At 46.8% G+C, this 22,329-nt stretch overlaps 1 protein-coding gene and 1 long non-coding RNA gene across 3 annotated transcripts in view; one reads left to right on the top strand and one right to left on the bottom strand.

Annotated features, from left to right (window-relative positions):
* LOC138246399 (uncharacterized) lies at positions 1-15,078 on the bottom strand. Its single transcript, XR_011194271.1, has 2 exons — positions 14,948-15,078; positions 1-1,085 (listed from the first exon to the last, which is right to left on the bottom strand). It is a non-coding gene; the product is annotated as an uncharacterized lncRNA (long non-coding RNA).
* Positions 14,859-22,329, top strand: part of PRRG2 (proline rich and Gla domain 2) — a 141,824-nt gene continuing 134,353 nt past the window's right edge. The window contains exon 1 of one of the 2 annotated variants that reach the window (XM_069200980.1): positions 14,859-15,277. The gene's annotated coding sequence lies outside the window, so the exon portion shown is untranslated. The remainder of the gene's footprint in view (positions 15,278-22,329) is intronic. The other variant, XM_069200979.1, reaches the window with a different exon arrangement.

Below are 22,329 nucleotides of genomic sequence, written 5' to 3'. Positions count from 1 at the left end.
TTCTGGTAGTTAGCACCTTTATTACCGTGACTTCAGCTAACATACGTGTCACTAGGACAAAGTAATACACATGAGTCATACATGAGCCATTAACAGTGTCGCACTATTGTCATCATAGTTTACTGTAATTCTACATGTGAAGTTAGTCCCCTGTGGCCAATGTCACTTTTTCCGACCACGCATTCCACTTGAGTGCGCAGTGGCCTCGCTGGCACCTCTTGTATCAGGCTCACAGGCAGTACTGTGCCTGGCACTGCGACGCCTAGGATCCATCATGGGCACAGCAAGGCTGCTGAGGCTAGATGACTCCTCAGTATCCCCAACTCCCAGTTCACTGGGTGTAGCACTGCGTGTTGCCAGCATAGCATCCAGAATGTTGGTAATTTGGACCAATCCCTGGGCAACATTCCGACTGCTGTGTTGCCTCCACCTGTGCGGCCACAGCACGCCGTGATATCAGGGGAGTAGATGTAGCTAGACGATTTACTGATCTATAAAAGCCACTGAACATTCCCATGAATCGCCTCCCATGCCTGCGGTGGCTAACTCGCTCATGCCTGATCTCAGTACACAGTTCCTTTATGGCATTGGTCAGTTCCCTGGTGTTCTCCGCAGCTGTTTGCTGTCCCTCATGCAGCTTGCAGATGTTTGTATTCAGACACTCCAACTGCTTGTGCAGTCCCCCATATTGGCATTGTGTGCCTGCATCTGCCTGTGCATTGCCCTCATGTTTTTGTTTTGCAGGCGCTGCACTTTGAGCATTGATGCTTCCAGGCCACCAAAGAATGATGGGTCCTCACCTATATCAGTGTGCTGTGTGCCTGCATCGTGAGGCCTCCTGCGGGGAGTTGAGTGACGCTGGGGCAGGGACTGCTGCCTTCCGGTGGATCTGGCTTCTGGGGATGGAGTGTGGCCTTCATCCTACATGCCATCGGAGTCCAGGCTCAAATCGGGGAGAGGTAACACCCTTGCCCTGCATCTGATTGGCGCGATACACAATGACTTGCTGGTGTTGGAGTCGGACAGAGGCTGTGTTTCTGCATCCCCCACAATGGCACAATCTGCTGCTGCTGGGCCTGGGCCATCTGCAACGACAATGTGCAGCATGTCATTTATGTATGTTTCACCAAATGTGGCACAATGGTAATAAATGTACACTTACATCGTATCACTATGTACTGGGTGTTGTGTTCTTCTGGGTGTCGCTCTACTTAATTGCATTCTATGTTCTAATTTCAGCTTTGGGTTGTGGACTACCACTCCCATAAGGCATTGTTGTGTCGCATCTAAGATGTGGAATGGAGTACTTATCACAATGGTTTGCACTACTTGCTATTTCCTAAGGGGCATTTGTACATACACAAAACCATTTGCTGTGTGGATAATGCTTTGCCTGCCTCAGTATAGAACCCTTCTTAGTAAAATGTTTCTGCTATTTATCCACTAGCTATTTGAACATTACAGAGTATGTTGTTTACGTGCATGGCAGCTAATTGGTGATTTTCTTCTGCTGTTGCACATGTAGCACAGAATCTCTACTATTTACCCACATGCAACCGCCTCATAAAGAGCAGAGATTCTGTATTATTTAGCCAGATGTTGGGGATTCAGCAAAGGTGATGTTCTATTAGCCTGCAGCCACTGATACACAAGAAATCTGTGATATCTAACCAAGAGCTGAATACATAGCACAGTACTATAACTACTAAACTAGCAGCCATGAAAATAACATAGAATCTATAATGATTAACTTAAGGCAGAGTTCCCCGACCAACTCCTCGGGCCACTCTGAAAATGCAGCCACGAGTGCTCCTAAGCATGTGTAAAAAAAAAAAACTGCCTCGTGGGAAATGCACAGTTGGACGCCAAAAAAAAGCAATTAATCAGCGAAGCATGCTTGGCATTTCCCTACTTCTTCCAGTGGAAGGTGAGGTTGGTGCCCTGTTCGTGGTGTGTGTATGAATGCAGGTGTATGTGTTTATGCAGTTGATGTGAGTGTATTTTTAAACTAAAGTGCTTCAGGGTGACTCTTTCAGTTAGTCACTGCAGAAACAGGATGATCAGAAAATCTTGAGTTTAAATCCCAATAAGGCTAAGTCAGCCTTCTATCCTTGCAAAAGCAGTAAAATTAGTGCAATTAAATTATGAAAATGATTCCTAGTATATTCAAACCTGTTATTGATGTACACAGACACGCTACTGTCTTTTTTACACTGAATAGCACTAACAAACTAAATGGCATTTATGTTTTTTCAACGTCCAGAGAAATAACATTTTGAACAATGAAGACCTGTGAGGACTGGCTGAGGAAATGAGGGAGTGAGCTCAGGGAAGGGTCTCTTGCAGACAAGTGAAATGTCTCTTGGACGTTCAGTGGCCCGCTAACCGTAACCTATGATAGGCTGAGTTCAACTTAAGGGTGCCTGTGGAAAGGCAGAAGTGCATTCAAGGGGTTGACTGACTGTGAGCACAGGTAGTATACATCTGAGCACCAGCAGAACAGGCCTGAAATACTAAGGGCTTCCTGGAGTTGTTTTAGATCCACCTTAGGAGAGGATCGCTGAAGCGATCTGAGAACTCGCATATGGTTGGGTGAGAGGGAAGGCCAATTTCTTTCCTCGTGGGGGGGTTTGCACATGTTTTGAAGACCAGTGCACAGTGCTTAATTTGGATATAAACGTGCCGGTGCCCAAAGCCCTCCTCTTAAACATGCAGCTGCTGCAATTAAATGTGAGACCTCGGAATACTGAAGCAGCGTAATCCCAAAGCCATCTTGGGCCTCTTCAATCCATTTACAGCCACTCCCTGCCCCTTCAGCTCACTCTTGCAGCTTTCTGCTTTCTCCAATTGAGACTCTTTTTCGTGTTTCTCTTCCTCCGTCTTTCCCATAGATGTCTTTTGCTCGCAGTAAATGCTCGAGGCAGAAAAATAAGTGCTGGCCCTCAAAAATAAGTGCGGGTGCTCCGCACCGGAAACAACAAGCACAAATTAAGTACTGCCAGTGCATTAGAGAACAATCTAGAGAACAGCATGAAGCCTGGTCGTTCACGTGCAACGCTTGATGTATTCTGCTCACACCTTATTGAATCCCTGATTTTTTTCAGGAGCTGATAGAGCTACTTATGTTGGGAAATGTTAAGACTCCAAAACGACTTGCACCCTCTAGCCTCTTCAATCTACCATTAGGCAAGAAAACACTTAGATTCAAGTGACCCTGTCACATGTAAGAGACAAACTTTGATGTGTGCAGTTAATTGCAACCCTTAATAAGGACAGCAAGTAAATGTAAGCATTTCTATTGCAAGGAAGTCTCCCAGGGTCTGATGAGCTAGTACCGTGCAGAAAGCCTGTCTGACCAGTGTACTACTGTTCGGTAGGAAACTGAATATTGAATCGGGTTTTTGGTCTACATCAGCTAAAATCAACTTTCCTCTGACCAGACCAAATATTACAGCACCTGGAGATCCTCCTTGGTCTCCGGCATTGATTTCTTGTGTCAATGTTGCTCAGGCTGAGCTCTCTTCATGCCTCACACAGCAGGAGAATCTCCTCTTTGTTTACAATCTGGGGAAGCACTGACTTTACAGCCCACTACTTTGTCTGGAAAGGGGAGTGATCACAGGGCACAGTGAAAACAGCACACACGGTGTTATCTGGTAAGACATTGACTTCGGACCCTACAAGGAGAGTTAAGGTGGAAAAGCCAAATCAGAACAAAATCTGGATCAGGCAAAAGTTGTGGCTCAAATTTGGGCCCACTTTAAATGACAGCCACAACTGAGCAAACAGTGAAATACAATTAATCAACATACTGCTAAAACAAAATGAGTGAGGTTTGCTGTATCAAAATATAGGGACAAATCACATTATACGAAATGCAGGACTAGAAAGTGAAAATATCACAGAGCATAAAGAGCACAAACCAACGCAGGGCTGGCCCATCCATATATCAATCCAGGTGATTGCTTATGGCACCAAATCGAGTGGCTGCTAAATTCATGGAAACAAATTCTGGCAGCTAATAGATGGCCATCCCTGCAGACACTGTGGCATGTGGGTGAGGTAAGAGCTCACACTGACACCTGGAAGGGCACAAGTTAAGGGGAGAACAGGACAAATTGCTAAATTATGATAAGCACTGCACCCCTCACATTTTTTCCCTGGATAAAATTCTTTCTCTTTGAGGTGCGAGGTGATGCGAGTGCCGGGTGGGAGGATGAGGGTGAGCCTGGTCTCGGAGTTTTAAAAGGTCTGGAGACTTCAGGTCAGTGGACCATTGATTCCAGCATAGACTGTGTTGCCATAGTCCAGCTTGCTGGTGATGAGGGATTAAATGACGACTTCTCAAGTGTTGGTGGGGAACCATTTGAAGATCTTGAGCATCTTAAGTGTGTGTGTAAGCAGGAAACGGAGACTGCATTCACTTGGCCGGTCATGGTGAGTTGGTTTACTGTGGTGTGTTTCCAGGCATCCGGGTTGGTGGCTGTGATGATTCATTTATTCAGGATCAAGGTGAGGGCTGAGCTGATGGGGTCCAGTCATTTGATGATGACGTGGGGAGGGCAGGGTCCAGAGGGTGTTATGGAGATCATGCACTGCACGGTTGTTGCAGTGTCTTGAGTGGTGATGGTGGGCCAGGTGATCACGGTGGTCCTCTGGGTCTGGGTGGAAATGCACAGGGGGGCTGTGAGAGCAGAAGAGTATGGTTAAGGCTCAAAGTTTTTGTAGATGCTGGTGATCTTGTTGCTGATGAATAGGGACAGCTGGGTGCATAGATCCTGAGAGGGAGCTACACTAGTGGATCTTGCTGCCAGAGAGTTGAAATCTTTCACTATTGCAAAGATGCCCTTGGTGCTGTTGGTGGTGCTTTCAATGCGGTCAGTGAATATGAAGTGCTTGATGGCTCTGATTTGCTGATGGTAATGTCTGAGGGAAGATTTGTAGGTGCTCTTGTCAGTGTCCTCCTGACATTGTCTCCATCTGCGTTCAAGTTGCTTGCAGTGGCATTTGTTGAGCCTGAGCTCTTCTGTGTGCCAGCCTGCTTGAGGTCTGGTTCTTGTGGCTTTGTGAGGAGCCAGGTATCTGCACAGGTGGTGATCCAAGTGTTGAAGTTGGAGATGGGTTCGGGGAAGGAGCTGTTATGTTGAGGTTGGTGGTATAGGAGTTCCAGTGTAGGAGATCTTGTTACAGTTGTGTTGTGGAGATTTGGTGATGGTGATTCTGCTGTGGTATGGAATGGGTATGATGAAGTTGATGAGGGAGTGGTCAGGCCAGGTAATCGGTGTGGTCTTGTCTACTGTGATAATGCTGAAGCAGGTGAGGACGGGGTCTGGTAGGTGTCCGGCAGCATATGCGGGCCTTCCACCAACTGGTTGAGTTTGAGATTAGACAGGTCATCCCAGGGACAGTTCTAAAATTTTTGCGGCCTTGGGCAAAAGAGAATGAGTGGGCCCCTTCAATTTGCATACAACGTGACACATTCACAGGACAATAAGTATCCTGCAGTGCCTTGTGTGGCACCCGGGCAGGAGGCTTAATTGCAAGACAAACCTGAAGGATGTGTGTCTCTTTGCAACTGGGACCACAGGAGGGGTACCCTCCTTCGCTGGGCCTCACCTTGCCACACCACAGCAGCGGGGACCAGGCGAGGGGGCACCATCCTGTGAGCCCAATTGCAAGGAGACACCTTTATTTTAATTGAAAAGGCGGGGGCACAATAGGACCAGTGTGCTGCTATAGCCTTGCTGTGGCATCCTGGTGCGGTACCCTGGGTAGCAGCTCATACTGCCCATGCCTAACGCTGGCCCAAGGTCTTCCATGAGGTTGGTCCTGTTGGGATCAGTGAGGTCATACAAGTGGTAGCTGAGGATGCCCATGAGGATGAAGGTGCTGGAGTTAAAGCTATTGGGGGGGAACAACAAAGTCCAGACAGTGGCGTAACAAAAGCCTGCGCAGAGTGGGCGGCCCGAGCTCCTGGGGGGTCCTCACCACAATAAACTGTGCAGTGGCGGCGGGCTCCTGACTGGAAGAAGGCCCCCTCCATGTACTCTGCAGGATGCTCCCCCCTCAAGTTTCGTGATGCCACTCAGTCCACAATGGTACAGCCGAAGTTGGCAGGAGGTGTGAGATAATTATCTGAACCTTTTCCAACCTCAATCGGAGCCTATAACCTGATTATAAGGGTTCTGGCGGAATCCAGGTGCCGTAAAGAGGTATTGGCCACTGTGGGAATAACATAAAGATGTTGCTGCTTATAGAAACAAAATCTGTATATGTCAATAATACCAGGCTCATCTCACCCCATTAAATTCCGTCTCGTTTGACATGCAGTTATGTAACGGATGCAAAGTGATCACATCCAGCAACTGCCGCACATAACAGCGATCTACCAGGGCAATAGTAATCGACCCTCAAAGTGTTTTGGCAGTGGACGCCCCCAAAGGGGGCATCTGGGGCCGGCACCTTAACAGCCGCCAGGGACCTGGAAATGACCAATTCAAGCCGCCTCAGCTGCTAAATAACATAGGGATGTCATTCCGCTCCCCTCTTTAGGGGAGTCAATGAGGGCCCAGCAAGAGCGAGGATTATTTTGAACACCCCTATGATGGGACAACACCACTCCCTCAGCTGGGGGATGGGGGGTTAAAAGGACTGCGCTGCCCCTACAGAAAGTACATTGTGTGGAAGGTGCAGCGCGCATTCGCTCCTGGTATGCTCCATTGGTAAAGAACTTATAAGGGTCGGATGGCAGTCTCGAGGACAGTGGCTTGGGTTTGTTGTGGAAGTGAGAGAGCTTTGTCAGAGTGCGGACCAGGTCTCGGGGCCAGGGCAGGCATGTATGGCGCAAGTACAGGCACTGAAAGGTGAAGGGAACAAGCATTTGCCATGCAACGCAGTCTCGCTTTAGAGCTATTAGCGTTGCAAACTCCTAACAGGACTTTTCTTGCCACATAAACTAATAATGAAAAGTAAAACAGTTTCACATACGCGGGCCGATGGTCACCAAGAGCATCAGGAAACACAGAAAAGGAAACATAAGTTCGCTTGCAGTGAAACTTATCGGTAAACGTGCAATTATCCATGTTACTAGCAAAAGTGTAATTAGTCATGTAACCAGCAAAAGTGCAATTATCCATGTAACGGGGTCGATGTCATGCAGCGAGCCCAGCGAGATCGCAGGAAATGAAAAGATAAAGTAGTCCGGAAACAAAAACATGGAGCCTCGTATGTTTTCAGTAGTTTACCAGTGCGCTCGAGGAGTGGTAAACACAGGAAAAGGCATGACGTATGCATGCCTTTCAAACATGGAATCAACCGATTTTTAAAAGGCAAACCCATGAACTAATTAATGTGACGGCATGACATGGGCGTGGTTAGAAGTCCACAGAGAGATTACAACATGGTCCAGAGCGCTTGCACGCGCTCGACCCTATTAAGGGTGCAACTTCCCCATCAGGGGGAAGTGGATGGTGATTGGCTCTAAGAGGGCAGCCCGTGCTGGGAGCAGGGGTGTCCCATGCCTCGCTCGGACCCGAGCACAGCAAAGTGATAGAGCAGAGGATTTCAGCACCACGTGCAGCTAGCAGGACTGTAATCTGCAGTTCACGGATCCCTAACTGACCTAACCTTGCTCGAGTTGACAAAGAGGTTAGGCCAGGATATATATATATATATATATATATATATATATATATTTTTATTTTTTTATTTTTTATTATTGCAGTTACACAACAAAGGACAACAAGAATGGCCCGCCAGTTGTAAATACAGGTTGTACCGAAGGGCAGCCCTCCCCTGACATAAAGTAAGATCTATTCAACAAGACCCAAGTTCAGCCTCGTAAGCATCATGGTTCTATACTGGCCGCATCAGCAGAGTCCGCCAGCCTTCTCGGCAATACAATTCCCGCAAGAAGTCCAGGAGAGGGGCCTTTTTAGCAAGTATCATGAGGCCAAAACTAATAACAGAAAAGTAACAACGAGAAGAGAAAAGGCAGGCCGAGCACGCACACAGGAGCGCCCAACCGCTAACAGCTATGAACTCAACACAGTGCGAGCGGGGGAGATGAGAGAGATACATCCAAAATGCAAGCAAGCATACATCACACGTCCTCCCCATTCAAGGTCGCCAGATAAGCACGCAAAGGAGCCCAAATGTCCTTCGGACGGGAGACCTCAGGTGAAAGCTCCCAAAAAATCATCAGCTGATCTTGGCAAAAGGCAGCGTCCCGTAACCATTCAGATCCACATGGAGCACGCCCCCTGCCCCAGCACATAGCAACTCTGCGCTTAGCCAGCAAAATAAGCAGACCTACCAGCCTTCTGTGAGTTCCACCAATCTCATTCACACACCCAAGCAGTGTGACTTTGGGAGAAACAGGTATCTCCGATCCCGTCACCTCAGTGATTATGCACAGGACTTCCACCCAGAAAGCATGAACCTTAGCGCATTCCCACGCAAGATGCAAAAAAACAGCATCCGGGGCACGACAATGCTCGCAGCGCGCATCCGCTCACAGACCCATAGAGCAGAGCCCACTAGGCGTGTAATAAAGGCGGTGCAAGAACTTGAAATGCAGCAGCCGCTGCCTAAAGTTCGGGGACAGCGCTCTCATATGCGCACAACAACTCCGCCACGTCTCCTCTGTGATGGGCTCTCCCACATCCATCTCCCATCGAGCCCTGGAGGACTCTCCAAGTGCACCCCGCTGCTCCCGCATGCAGTTGTATAATTTAATAACTAGTTTGTGTGGCGACTGCGCACAGCACAACACCTCCAGGGCACGGCACTCCGGCGGGACCTCCGGAAGACCAGGGAACCGAGCTCGCAGCATAGCACAGACCCGTAGCACATACATCCGCTGTAACACAGTGACATGTTCACCGCCAAGCGCCTCACCAGGAGGTATCAAACAGCCATCCGCAAACCAATCGTCCAGTTCAGTTAAGCTGGCATTCCGAAGAAATTCACGTATTCCCCCATCACTGAACATCTGGGCGTCACCAACAGCCAAGACAGGCAACGAAGGAACAAAAGGAGTGTCCGCTCCTGTACCCCGCATCAACGCCTTCCACGCACTGGCCGTACATGTCACTGTATCAACGCCACGCGAACGAGGCCGAGACGGGTGCCCAAGCACGCGTACCAAGCCGTCCGGCCAGACCACGTCACTTTCAGGTGCCAAATGCGGCAGGTATCGAATTGGGCGCAACCAGTAATATGCAAAGTGCGCTTGCGCACAGTTATAATAAAGCTCCAAATCAGGGGCAGCAAGCCCATCCAGCTCAAAAGGCAGCGTCAGCTTCTCCCAGGAGATACGGGGTTGGCTACCCGCCCAAACCAAGCGTAGTAGAACAGAGCAGAGACGCCGCAAAATAAGCCAGGATATTGCACTGTGTGAAGAACTTTCTGACATTCTACTTAATACTTTAGCTTGATCCTGCTTTTAAAAAAAAAAAATCAAGGATGTCTTCTTTCAGCGCTTGATGTATTTTTGCTGGGCCTTTACCATAAGCAAAAAGCATGAACATCAGAAAACAGATCCAAGTTTTATGGCCTTGTCCTCTAGATTTCCACTGCTGCTTTGATACAGATTCCTGGCTCAGACGTTTCAATATAATTTGAGACGAAGCCTTCCACTTATGAAAACGCTGTAGCAGGCAGACTGTGTGGCGTAACAGCCAGGGCTTCCGATCTTGGAGATATGGAACCAGGTTAGAGTCTTGGCGCCTGCTCAACATACTGTGATTTTGGGCAAAGCACTACCTGTCTCCTAATTATGATTTTAATCTCTCCGTGCCAATTCGGAAACAATACCTCTTTATTTATGTGTGTTCGATGTAGCGCCCAAATGTCTTTTTGGCACACTGTATTTAAACAAGAATACAAAAGCGAACATGGAGTTTAGAGAATACTACTGCAGTTAGTGTGGCTTGTAAATGCTACACACTGGACACAGAGGTGAGGACTGGAGCTCCCTGACTTTCCAGGGAGGAGTCCCTTAGAGAGGCAGCAGAAAACCAACCCCCCCTAAAAGCACCGTGGCCCCACCCAGGCCCCCAGACCCGCTGCTCGGTGTTAAAAGCACTATTAGTTAAAATGGCTGGCGGAATGGTCAGAGGGCCTGCCTTTAGAGCAATATTTGAGTCTCAGCGCCGGCTCAACATCCTGTGATTCTGAGCAAATCACTTAATCTCCCCTGACTATAGAAAATAAAGGATTCCTTTCGCAATGTAGCTGGTTTCCACTTAAAATGTCTATATATATATATATATATATATATATAAAAAATAAAAAAATCTAATAAATAAATAAATATTAAAGTAAGCAGCGTCCTAATCGAAAGGTGGCAAGACCCAAGTGAAACTTAAGGGGGTGAAACACAATAAAAGCGACCCGCTTATGATTTAGCCCAGCAGGATTATCATTTTATTTAACTTTAGAGCAGTGGTTCCCAACCCGTAGTTCGGGACCCCTGCGGGTCCACGAAGACTCCTCAGGGGTCCGCAACTGCTTAGAAAACTAAATAACAGTAACAGATTAGGTCCTCAGCTTTCAGTAATGACTCAGTGGGGGATACCTGGATTCCAATGATGAGTCGGTGGGGGTCCCCGGGTTCCAATAATGATAAAGTGGGGGTCCACAGAAGTCAAAGGTTTGAGGACCACTACATTACAGGATTTGTAACATCATTAATGGGGCAACCCTAATGTTACAATAGTCTAACAAGCCGAGCTGGGGGCTGTAGACATCTTTATGGAAGCGGGTCAGCACGCTGCAGCGGCCTCAGGCAGAGGCGGAGCGCTGGTATGCTGACCTTAGTAAGAACAACACTAGTTTATCAGGTATGTGAGAGTGCCAGCTGCGACTGCATGCACAAGGTAATTAATAAGCCGAGAGGTTTATTCATTTGATATTAACCATTAGATCAGGGTAAGGCAGGCAAGCTTAGGCCTTCTGCATAACCGCCTAAGCTAATTATCAGGGAAAAACACTTTCCATCTATGCTGTTTCATGTCTGACTTGCTGTAATTACGAGCAAGATAAAGGGTCCTGATGGGAAAGCGATTTTAAAAAGTGGGTTTTGCATATATCGCCAGTATGAAGGGAGGCACAGACAGCGCACCCTTCAGGCGCTGTGATTTGGTATGTTTTCATTAAGACGGCATTAAGTAGTGGGAGAGTTAAGTATCAGAACTTAGAGGGCACCTGTTTCTGGGTCAAGTTAAAGGGGCTTCCCCTAAGGTGCAGGAACTTTTACTTTATTTGGGTTAACCCTGTAAAAAAAACACATAAAACCCCACTTCTGCTGGTTATTGGGACGCAAGTGTGGGTGCATGCGTCTGTGCGCTGACCCGCATAGGCCTTGGCAAGGGCATCCTTGTATGATAAGTGCAAAGAGGAGGGAGTGCATACATGAGCCATGGGGGGGGGGGCCCACATGCGTGTGAAAGAGAAGCATAACCTGGTTTCTAAAGTGCGTCTCTCTGGGCGTATGCACACCCCAGGGTATAGCCGAGAGATGTTCTCCAGCCGGCATGTACCTCTGTGGGATTATGGACCAGGTGGAATTCTTGAGCAGGTGCAGAGCGCAAAGTTTTGGTAGGTCTTTGCGGGCATGTTTTAAGAGGTCAGACGAGTGACTGCCATAATCAGGCAGTGAGGAAGCAAGTACATTAATGTGTGCTTCTCAGGGTCCTCAGGTAAACGGCATTTAATAATGAGGGCTTCTCCAGGGTTATATGAAAAGGGCATCATGACAGTTAAGTGGACATCTGTGGGAGGCCCATCATCAATTAATTAGGGCTCAGGGTCGACTGCCAAAGTGTGTACATCATACGGTGAAGGATATTTAAGGGCTTTAAACACGATAACAGTAATTCCGGGTTTAGAAGTAACAGGTGACTTTGCAAGGTAATTTACTAGTGTACAAGGTACACTTTCAGCCAAACCTTCTCTGCAGGGAAAGGCCTCATGCATGTGTGCACGGCCACCTCAGGGAAGTAAGGGGAAACAAACATTGGTACTTAACTGGGTGAGCCATTGTGGGTGTTATTTAAGCGGATGACTAGTTTGGTGACAATATGCTACACCACTCTTACATAATAGGTGTCTGACTGCCCCCCACCACCTTTTTCTTCCATTTATGGTATCTCTGAGGGGAGACAACACAGGGAGAGGACGAAGATGATCCAGTCGTGCCCACACAGAACTGCGAGGACGGAACAGAGTGCATTCGTTGGAATTGGGGAAGAGAACTGATGGAGCTCACCATACTTCACCCTCCCACAGCCGTGGCTAGGCTGGCTGATCCAACGCTTGATGTAACTAATGGCATTTACTTGATAACTGTTGAGTAACTGCTGACAACTTGACGGAGATCCGTCAGTCGACGTCTAGGTGATACTCAGAGTATGGTAAGCTAGGCTGCAGGAATGGGCTGCATGCGAACTGCAAGGTATAAGTTAGAGCCGTTATGACTTCCCCAGTCTATAATTATTCTAATGTGGCTATGAAAGATGGGTAGAGTATAAATACATCCATATGGGCACAGCCAATGCCATTCAGTTTGTTACTTTAAATCTCCAGCTCCACCAGGACTTGCACACAGTAATTACAATAGATTATGGAGGAAGAATGAATAATACACAAGGGAGTCCTTCTTTAGTTAGGAAACAATTTTCTATACGAGTGTTAGATAAAGGATTCATTGTCTCTATATATTATGGGTGTGGCATGAAGGACTCTGACACCCTAATGGGTTACGTGTAACCCCCCAAAAAAAAATCATGGGATGAGGGATTTTATGAAGAATTTGGGGCTCCAGGAGGGTAGCGGGGCAATCGGCAAAGCAGCAGGTCATTGGTGGCGGGAGGCGCCACAAATGCTGAAGCTGACCCTGGCAGCATCCTATAAATCAGTACAACAGATAATTCCCGAATCTCCTGTATGATTAGAACTCAGCTGGTGACAGGCACAAGAGCACGGAGTATCAGGGTCAACACGTGCCTGATGAGGGCAACTATAGTTGGATACCTCCTTCCGCTAGTCGGGATCTGGCACTGGGGGAGCAAAGGAAGGGTTACTGGTACTGCAGTCAACAGGGTTGTACACCTCCATGCTGACAGCCGGGATCACAGCGGGCCCTGGGCCCAGGGTTAGGCTGCTTACCCAGGCATGTGAGGGCATACAGCTGAGCAGGTACCAATCAGCAGAAGGGATACAACAGCCTGTATTGAGGCCGAGATAAGGTACCTCAACCCCAAATATCATAGAGGCATAAGTTAATAGGTTTCGAATAACAGGAGTACAGTAGCACAGAAGAAGGCAAAGGCCGGGAGACCACTGCCAGGGTGGTAGGGACATCACATTTAAAATGCTTCTGTATAGATTAAATGTGGCCGGTAGGCCGCCAGAAAGAAATGCGTTGCCATACAGCAGAGGTCTTCAAACTGGGAGGCGGGCCCCCCCTTGGGGAGCCTCAAGTGATCCCAGGGGGGGTGCCAAAAGGCTGTCCAAAAGAAATATTATACAGATAACATGCCTTTGTTTTAAGCAGAAGCATGTTATTGCAGTTTTAAAAAGGTAACAGTACTCAACTGCAATGTTTAAATAAGTTTAGACCTATTTAAACATTGTCATCTTTCTAAAATAATTGTGAAACATTCTGAGGGGGGGCCCAATGGCTTTTTTTTTTTCAACTGGGGGGGGCTCGGCATTAAAAAGTTTGAAGACCACTTCCTTGGGAGGCCTGACATCCGGGACGCTGAAGTGTTAGTTATGAGGTCAATGATGTATTGCAAGAGTCCATGCACGTAATAAACAAGTATTCCCACAGCAAAATGCAGACACACAGCTGATGTGAGTTTATCCATAAATGTATATGAGCAGTGGCGTAGCGTGGGTTGTCAGCACCCGGGGCAAGGCAAGTAATTTGCGCCCCCTAACCCGGGGCAAGGCAAGTTAATTGCGCTTCCTAACCCGTGGATTTAGTCTCTTCCAAGATGTTGCGCCTGGTGCGGCCGGCCCCCCCTGCACCCCCCACGCTACACCACTGTATATGAGGAATTGCACTAATTGTAGGGTGACCAGATTTTGAGGAGCAAAAACCGGGACTAGTCAGACATAAAAGAAGGACTAAATAATTTACTCTCACTTTTATATCTGGCCTGTCCCGTTTTTTGCGTAGCTTTGTGAATGTATGCCTATACATGTGTATGTGTATATATATATATATATATATATATATATATATATATATATATATATATATGTATACACACACATTTACAAGACAACGTATATAAAATTAGCCATGGCTTGACCTGCACCCCCAACCCACCCCTCTCTGCTCCCCACTCGTCTCTCTGCTGGAAGCAGACAGGGCACTGTGTTGTCTGACAGTAACGGATAAATGACTTTCATAATTTCGTACTTTGTAGGCGCCTGTTAAAGGAGAGCATACCTTTAATATATGCTTCCCTAGATGATCTGACCTTTGTCCCGAAAACCGGGACATTTATTTAATGATCTGACATTTGTCCCAAAAAACGGGACATTTACTTAAAATTAAGAGAACCACTGGGACAGTCCTCTAAAAACCGGGGCTGTCCGGGAGGTCTGGTCACCCTAACTAATTGGAGTGGGCCAAGTGAGGGGGGGGGCCTAATGCCATCAAAACTTCAGGACTACATTTACCAGAATGCAAAGACCCTGAAGTTGAGTGAAGCGCTCAGCCCGAGAGCCGGGCAGAGCACAGTTTGCACCGAGCAAAAGCGCGCACACAGCCAGCAAACAATGAGTGCACACAACCCACTACAGCCAGGCCCAGCCCGCGCTGCACATTCCAGCCGAGCAGCGGGCAGTGCCCGGGGGGTTTCTCCGTGCGCAGCTCACAGGTCGGGCCTGTGCGTGACGCGCCGGCGTGCTCCTTCCCACCCACCGCTACCTGAAGGCCCAGGGGCGGGCCCGCCTCTCCACGGCAGCAGCGCTGGGAGCCGCAGGTGTGAGCGCTCTCGCGCCTGTCCAGGTGTCACCGAGGACCAGGAAGTGGCCTGCTCCGGTCTCCGAGCGCCTCTCGCACCCCAAGTCCTCTCCACTGCTGCGCTCTCCCGTGGGCCGTCGCTGCTTGCCCCCGTCACTCCAGCATGGACCCTGCCGAGGCCTCTCCTGGCTCCCTGTAGTTGCTTTCCGTTCCTCGGCGTGTCTTCTGTCTCCCTGGAAGACGCCAGGTTTATGGGAGTTTCCCTCTGACAGGAGGGAGCTGCGTTGAAGACAGGTGAGCCTCGCCCTCTGGAGGAGAAGGGGGCATCATTTCACCCACCTCCGGCGAGTCTATTTCCCTGGTCACTTTAAACTTTCCGTTTTGTGACTCATAAGGCTGCGCCTGTTTTGTTCAGTGGTGTTTAAAAGCTCAAGCTGTTTGTTTCATAGTGTATGCCAGCGAAAAAGCGCATTAAAGGCAACTGTGAGTGACCCTGACTGCGTGGGGGCATAATAAGTGAACGGGAGTTTTGTTTTGGCGGGGGGGGGCGGGGAGTTTAGGGGGCATGGGGCTGGAGACCTGGTTGCAAAGAACAAACTATTCTGTAACTATTTTCTTGGCCTTTCACCTCCGGTAAATGCGTAAAAAAAAAATATAACGCGCCTTGTAGGAACAATAAACGCAATTTAAAATAATTGTGAATATACCCCGTTTCACGTTATGAAAGTTTAACGGGGTAAAGTTACCTCTACAGGTGTCTGTGTAACGAAACCGCCGCAGAATTGCCTCTCTTTTGGAGTAGCTGAATTTCGGTGTGTGTGCATAATATTTGTTAGAGCTAATGTTGTGGGTTTTTTAATGTATTTATTTTTGCTGTTTCTTTGACTGCGAGGCAGGATGAGCCGGGTTTGACTAGGAGAGGGAATTTATAGGAAGATGCTGGTAGTTTGGATACATGAGGGATTGTAGGGGCCAATACAGGTTCTTTAGAGTTTGTACGTTTGTGGGTAAAGTATCTATACTTTCGAGCAATGCAACACCTGTAAAGGTGTTGCATTGCTTGAAAGTATAGACACTTTTCAGGAAGAGGCTTGCAATGTAGTTTAAGGGCCTGTCCACTACTACCAGGGAGCCCCCCTAAAAAAGGGACTGAAAAATAGTGATCAAAATGCATAAGTAAGATAAAAACTATTATTTGATGATACATAAATGGTTGGGATTCTAACATGCCCAGAGGACCAGTTTAGGTGTCTTCAATCACTGGAGAGAGGCGAGTTGTGGCCTTGGATACAGGGGTTAGGATGTATCTTTAGCTGTGGACTGGATACAAAGGGCAGGTTACGGCTACATTTGTGGCCTGGATATAAAAGATAACCTGCATCTATAGTTGTGACCTGGATAATGAGGGTGGTGTGGTGAGATGTTGTAGTAATACGGCTACTCTTGTTTCTGAAGTTGTGATTGGTATACAAAGTAGCAGGCTGTATCTTGGTTGCAGCTTTCATAGAAGGGGGCAACAATGGCCCCAAGAGTGGTACATTGCATCTGGGTGCATTGGGTGTGTTAGACCTACAGGTATGGCGTGGATGCAAAAGTTTCACGGTGTGAATATAAAGGGAAGATTCATCAATAGTCACCCGGATGCCTGGGGTAGGATTGTAATATGCCATGGAAGTAGTAGTGGTGAGATGCGTCTATAGTGGTTGCTTGGATACATCGATGCATCTGGATGCAAGGGGCACCTTACACCCAGAGTTGTCGCTTGGATGAAGAGAGTATCTTGTATCTATAGATGTGGCCTGGAAGCAAGACTTTGGATCCAGCTACAGTTCACGGTTTGTATGCTGCCTCTTTACAGCACTCTATGTAGATCTTGCTTGACAGCACAGCTGCTTGCTTACGTATTGTTCTTAATGAATATATATATATATATATATATATATATATATATATATATATATATATATATATATATACACACACACACACACAGTGGGCTCTGGCCCCCGAAGCAGAGGAGCATTGCTGTCTACTTCATACTTTTGGTTGTTTGGATGAATGCTTCACGCTTCCATTGCTATGCTTGAAGTGCCATGCTTCATCTAAAACGCACTCCGTCATTGCACAAATATTCATCATGTATGCATTGTGAACATAAAGCATTCTTTTTTCATTAAAACAGACTTTTCCTCTCGCCATTGTTATCTCTGTGTCGGGACTCTTGTGTCTGCACACGTTATATTAAATCTCAACCGATTGGCTTTACCAATGCTTCTTTTTATGTTGCCGATATTATCTATGCTTGCGGGAATGCTTTCCATTTCTCGCATGTTTTCCTTATCATTGCAGCACGTATCGAGTCTTCATTTCAGACGGTCGGCATGGCTCTCCGGGACATGCGTGGAGTAAAGTTTGGGGACCGGGGTGGGAGGCGCTAGGCCAGTGCTGCTGGCACATCTCGGGATATTTCCTGGGTGTCCCTGAGGCTTGCTGGCGGAGGGTCAGCACAGACCGAGCCCAGGCTGATGGGTAGAAAGACGTCGGCAGTGGGTGACGCGAGATGTCATGCAGCGATGATGCTTTTGGGGCCTCTGTGTGCTGAGGGTGGGGTCATGCCTTCCGAGTCTGCAGGGGGGTCAGACATGCCCACACACCCTATTCAGGCGGGAGTCTCCGTATTTTTAAAGCCATAATGGCCCTTTCTCGCGTGAAATTACCCTCATTTCAATTATGCAAGTTAATGGAGAAAATTAATTTCCCCTGATTTATTGTTGTAAACTACCCTCTATCCCACTTCTGTATGTTGCCACGTGCTCTGCTCATAAATATAGAGCCATGTGCGTGCTATCAAATACAAAGCCCGCCTTCCCTTCACAAAAGGCTCCGAGGTATTCCCGAGAACCGATAACCCCCTGGATGCGCGGCCGAGCTTTGCACACCTGGGTCGGACTCTGCCTCCTGGGCCTGGATGTAGGCGCGCAGGATGCGAAGGGCGAAATGCTTTCATTTTTGTCTGCCTTGCTGGTTTCTGTTTACCCCACTCTCACTTCCTTCTGTGAAGAAGAGCAGGTGCCCCCAGCCCCTCCCCGAAGCCAGAACCGGCTCCTGCTGCATTCCTCGAGCGCAGCCTGTACAGGCACCGGTGGGAGTGCAAGGGCAACGCTCCATCGAACTGGCTCCTGTGCAACAAGCCGGGAACCAGTGGGGTCCACCCTCCTCGCTTGTTTTATGCTCCAGGGCCCCTTGCAACACCCCTGGGAGCAGGCCAAAAGTCACCCGCAGGCCACGTCGGTCACAGAGGCCTGCAAAGCGCACTGCAGCCGCCCCAGCGCGACACAACTTTATCAGGCAAGATTGTGTGCAGAGCAAACACCGCGGTTTGGCAGCACAGTCCTATCAGGCGGGGGCAATCTCAGGCATCACCCCGAGAAGAAACGAAATCCGAGGGAAGCCGCGGAGCTGATAGGGAGCTAGGGCCCGCTGTCCGCCGGGACAGACAACAGGTCTTATCTTGGCGAGATTTGGGAAAAGGGGGAGAAAGGCGAAGGAGGGCGGAGTCTGACATTTCCAGAGCCCCACGCCGCTGCTCTGTCCCAGAGAGGAGATAAGCTGCTGCGCACACACAGCGTTCCAGTTAAAACGAGATTGCAAAAACCACAGTGTAATTCCATGGTGCTGGGACTTAACTAACCAGAGAGCACACCGGACACTTAGTTTTTACTTTACCGATATTTTGCTGATTAAATATTTACAATTTGAAGTACAGTGGGTGGAGGGATTTGCCACGGTTTCTGGTGAAGAGGTAAACTTAGATTTGATGTTTCAAGTTCAACATATATAATCGAATATATACTAATAACGTGCAAAGAATAAAAAAAAAATCTGTCGAGCTCGCAGATGTGGGCCTGCGAACAGATAACTATTTACCTGTTACAGCGTTCCACTCTCCAATTATTAAAAAATGTATTGTCTCGCACACACACATTTGAATATGGGACTGATAAACCTGGACTGTCAGTGAAGTGCGGCGTGTGGGGAAGTTTGATGACTACATGGAGAGCTTCAAGCACCTGTGCTGCGCATATAGAAAGCTAAAAATAAAAGGGCAAAACACAAAGGACCATCGGTATTTTCTGCTCCCCGTCTTCGCATGAAAGTAATAATTATATATTGAAATTTTGTGTTTGATATACCCTGCAAGATCAAAAGTCCAGATTTCTGTCAGTGCAGAAAGTGCGGGAGAAGTTATTTTAAAAAATGTGGTTGGTTTCTGTTTTGCAGCTCCTAGCCAAGCTTTTGGGTTTCAATGCTTGTTTATTTTCCCTTTCTAATCCCCCGCCGTCTGTGAGAGGGGGAGGTGATGTTGAAACACTTCTAACACGAGCTCTCGAGCCACCTTCACTCTTGAGACACAAATGTGGCACACCTGTGCTGTCGGGAGTGAAGGCCACGGTTTATTAACTGGTTGTATTAGGCCCGCTGCATTCACAACCTGCACTACAAAGATTTATTCGTTGTTGATAGTCCCGATGTGCAACGTGGTACTGGAGGCCAGAGACACCCTCCTGTGGGGTGGGCTTAACTTGCTACCTTGTCGATCTTACTATGTCGGGTTTCTGTCAGGTCTGCGCTGCAAGTGCTGTGTTTCTTACCCGCGGACCCCACTTAAAGCTAGCTGTCCTGTGGTCCGGCAACTCGGGGCGAGCAGAAGAATTCCGTCACCTCATCTCTATACACACGCTCACTCTCTCTGAAAAATCCAAGGTTAAAAGTGAGGTTATAATTAGGTGAAAATGTCAGTTTAAATGTGATGTTTTAAACTAAAAAAGAGAAAAAAATGCAAATTAAAGTCAGTTATTTCAAGTAACTGTAACTCACGCCCCTACCATGCACAGTGTTGTTGTCAGCGATGTTAGTTCAGTTGTTATAAGTAATGTTATCAGTGATGTCAAGGATGTCACCAGGGGTGTGGAATTTAATAACCTATCTACTTGTCCTTGGGACAGGTGTCCTATAAAAAAAATCCACTTATTCCTTGGGTGCCATTAAGTGTGGTGACATTATGACAGCAATTTCATTATATAAGAGCCTCTGATAATAGCCTTTTTGATTATGCCAGGGCTCATACTGTAGTAGGGTTTGAATATTAGCAGTTCTCTTATTTTACCACCCTTCCGCAGATCCACATACTGGGTCTGTAGGTGGCGATAATCAATAGTTCTAGGCTTGGAATAGCCTTTTGAGTTTGTGCAAACCTACTAACTTGCATGTTTTGGGGGATTTCACGAGATCTTCTCTAATCTTTTCTTATACTGAGAAAGATTGGAAATTTACTTCTGACACGGGCAGAAGTAAAACGTCTTCTAGGGTTGTAAAAAAAAAAAAAAAAAAGTTCGATGGACAGAACTTGCAAACGCTGAACAGATTTTCGCATCAGCTAATCTACACTTGCATATTTGCTTGTTCTAAAATGAAGTTCACAAATATTTTGTAGAAGTACAATTTCCTGGCCTACTTTTATAAATTCTTGTGAATTAATAAAAGTGGTAAATGTGCATGAATGCAAGGAAATATATCATGTGTGCACTTTTGTGACTTTCTTTAAGAACTGGGCCCCTCATTATGCCTGGCGTTAACCAAGACCTTTTTGTTTTTATTCATTTTTTTCTCCTTCGCTCTCTCCTCCCTCCCCTCCCCCGTGGTTTCAGAGAGAGTGACAGCATTCTGCTCTATAACAAACAGCATATCAGCACACAAAGTAGTTATGTTCAGTGCTAGGTACTACTGTGGTAATGTGTACTTTGAGACCGAAACGTTTAACTTTTTTTTTTTTTTTTTGCCAACGTTTGGTTTAAGGGTGAGGGTCCAGTAGCTTCCACAACAATACAGTTTTACAAAAACCATGTCAAAACAAGATACACATTGGTCAAACCAAAAGGCTGACCGCTTATATCAAAACTATTGACTTTCCCAATGCCTGTTGATTTTCATGTTTCCATGTTTCCTATAATCTTGTTAAAACTGGTTACACTGATTTCTCCATTACAAATATTTTTTGTAACTACAACCATGCATCAACACATTTTTACTAAATGCTTCAAAGAAATAGTACCTACAATTTCACAGTAGTTTAGCAAAATGTTTTTTTCAGTTACATTTTTTCTGAACATTTTACTTTGAAAGCAAAAAATCCTCAATCTTGTATTCAAGCTTCTGCAATTATTTGCATCTAATCAGAGAGCATTCTGGGAACAATATATGTAGCCTCTTTTTGTTCAACTTTGCAAACGTGTGCTCACATTTTTATACTGGAACCACACACTCAGTGGACGAGTCTGAACTCTAAAAATTTCCTGAGAGCTCTCACCCTAATAATACAAGGTTTGTATTAATGAACCATTATTATAAGTTCAAACAGCATGAACATATGGACACTAATGTTGCCTGAAATGTAAACAATGCATTCCCCTGATCCATAGTGTGGTGCTGTAAAGAGTGAGTCAAAGAGTTTGTGCTGCACGGGGTGGACCTACCTGTCCCAAGGACAAAATAAACAAGAATACCATTTGTCCATGACCGCAAACAATCTGTCTTGGGTATCTAGGCTGTTTGAATTCCAGACCCTTAATATCAGGAGTATTGTAATATGTGAGGTCATAAGCAGTGCATGACGAGGGCGCAGGTTTTTATTTTTTTATTTTAAAAATTGGGTTTAAACTGTAACTCTTACCTGTGTTTTTTTCAGTGAATTTCGAAATGTTTGTAGTGTAAAGTAATATTTTATTACCCCATACGTAAGGCTAACAGCACACCGCTCATGGCCTTTTCCTGTTCTGTAACCCTCTGCAGGCACTCGGGCCTTGCCCCCTCTGCCCCCCTCTTATTTATTTATTTATTTCTCCCCAGATCCTGCAAAATTCTTGCGGGAGATAATGTAGCTCTGCTTTCTTGTGGGACTCCGACATGTCTGAGTCCTGGTGCCCTAAAATGGCAGCTGCAACATTTCTCTTCATGTTGTGGCCAGCCAATTGGAGCCTGAGTTCCAGTGAAAGTTTGTGTGAGAGAGGCAGCTGATGGGATTAAAAGCCCCCTCACCTAATCAGATTGCTCTATTATTTGAAGTTGCTTGATCACAGGACTCTCACAAACCCAACCGTCCAGGTAAACTTTGTTTTTAATCTAATTTCTCAAACTACTGAACAGATTTAAACCAAATTACAAGAAGCAGAGTTTCTGAGCCATGATCTAGCTTTCTGCCAAATTTAGTATAATTTTATGCTGTTTTCACTGTTAAGTACGGAAATTGCGCTTTGGGATCCCACTTTGTTTTTTTTTTTTTTTTTTCC

Source organism: Pleurodeles waltl, chromosome 7 (assembly GCF_031143425.1).
Source record: "Pleurodeles waltl isolate 20211129_DDA chromosome 7, aPleWal1.hap1.20221129, whole genome shotgun sequence".
Taxonomy (NCBI): Eukaryota; Metazoa; Chordata; class Amphibia; order Caudata; family Salamandridae; genus Pleurodeles; species Pleurodeles waltl.
The sequence above is the reverse complement of the archived record's forward strand: the minus strand, read 5'-3'. Positions and strand labels throughout refer to the sequence as shown.